Source organism: Arachis hypogaea, chromosome 20 (assembly GCF_003086295.3).
Source record: "Arachis hypogaea cultivar Tifrunner chromosome 20, arahy.Tifrunner.gnm2.J5K5, whole genome shotgun sequence".
In the NCBI taxonomy this organism is placed as follows: domain Eukaryota; kingdom Viridiplantae; phylum Streptophyta; class Magnoliopsida; order Fabales; family Fabaceae; genus Arachis; species Arachis hypogaea.
Window position 1 is genome coordinate 105622455 of NC_092055.1, and position 1613 is coordinate 105624067.

General features: G+C 40.6%; 1 non-coding gene across 1 annotated transcript; it reads right to left on the minus strand.

Annotated features, from left to right (window-relative positions):
* Positions 1 to 1244: 1244 nt before the first annotated feature.
* LOC112788329 (small nucleolar RNA R71) lies at positions 1245 to 1348 on the minus strand. Its single transcript, XR_003195697.1, has one exon. It is a non-coding gene; the product is annotated as a small nucleolar RNA R71 (small nucleolar RNA).
* Positions 1349 to 1613: the final 265 nt, after the last annotated feature.

The following is a 1613-nucleotide window of genomic DNA, read 5'->3' on the forward strand; positions in this document are numbered from 1 at the left end:
CCAACGAATCCCCCATTTCTGATCTTACCCATTCTCTTTATTATCTGCCATTTACTTTTATGCTCATCTTCCCAAATCCCCATTTAAGATTCTGCAGTTTACTTTCCGCCCTTTACATTTTGCCATTTATTTCCAACATTTACAATTTCTGCTATTTACTTTCCCGCCATCTAATTTCCTGCAATTACACAACTCAAATTTCTGCTTCGCTCAACTAGAACATTTCTCTAATTAAAGTTGCTTGACCAATCAATCCCTGTGGGATTCAACCTCACTCTATTGTGAGTTTTTACTTGACGACAATTCGGTATACTTGCCGAAGAAAATTTTGTTGAGAGACAAGTTTCCGTGCATCAAGTTTATGGCGCCGTTGCCGGGAATTGCTTTTGTATCGACAATGATTAAGTTGGAGGATAACTAGATTGAGTATTTTTTCTTTTGTTTTGTTTTAATTCCATTTGAGTGATTTACTTTCAGTTTTACTTATTTTCTCCTCTTTAACCCTCACCAATTTGTTGTGTTTTTCGTCATTAATTACAAGTCAGTTAACCAACCCACTAACTGTTTGATATATTGCACCACTCACACTAACAGAATTTCTAACAAGAGTAATTTCTCCATTCAATTTCTCTCTTGCTTTTTGCCATGTTGGTTGTATGACAGGTAGAAGAAGCGAGGCTTCAACTTCCTTTGATTCCGAACCTGAGAGGACCTTCCTTAGATTAAGGAGGGAAGCAAGAGGAAAGATAGTCGTTGGTGCTGAGGAGGAGGAAGAGTACTTTGAACCAGACATGGAGGAGAATACGGAAAACCACCATGAAGAAGAAGCTCACAACCATGGCAGAGAAGGTCCAGTGAATCATGCTGGGCAAAAGAGAAGAGTTCTAGGCTCTTATATCAATCCAAACCCAGGAAACTGTGGAAGTAGCATCCAAAAGCCAACCATACATGCCAATAACTTTGAACTAAAGCCCCAGCTCATCACCCTAGTCCAGAACAACTGTGCATTTGGAGGAAGTGCCCAAGAAGACCCCAATCAATATCTCACCACTTTTCTAAGGATATGTGATACTGTGAAGTCTAATGGTGTTCATTCTGACACTTATAGACTACTTTTGTTTCCATTCTCACTCAAGGATAAAGTAGCTAAATGGCTGGAATCCTTCCCAAAGGAGAGTCTGACAACCTAGGAAGAGGTGGTGAACAAATTTTTGGCGAGATTATACCCTCCTCAAAGAATTAACAGGTTGAGAGCTGAGGTACAAACCTTCAAGAAACAAGATGGTGAAACTCTCTATGAAGCATGGGAGAGGTTTAAGGACTTGACAAGAAGGTGCCCACCAGACATGTTCAAGGAATGGGTGCAGTTACATATTTTCTATGAGGGTCTTTCTTACGAATCAAAGAAGGCAGTAGACCACTCATCTGGGGGATCTCTGAACAAGAAGAAGACCATTGAAGAAGCCATAGATGTCATTGAGACTGTAGCTGAGAATGATTACTTCTATGCTTCTGAAAGGGGCAATACTAGATGAGTGATGGAGCTGAACAACATGGACGCGCTACTGGCGCAAAACAAGATGATCACCAAGCAGCTGGTTGACCTTACCAAG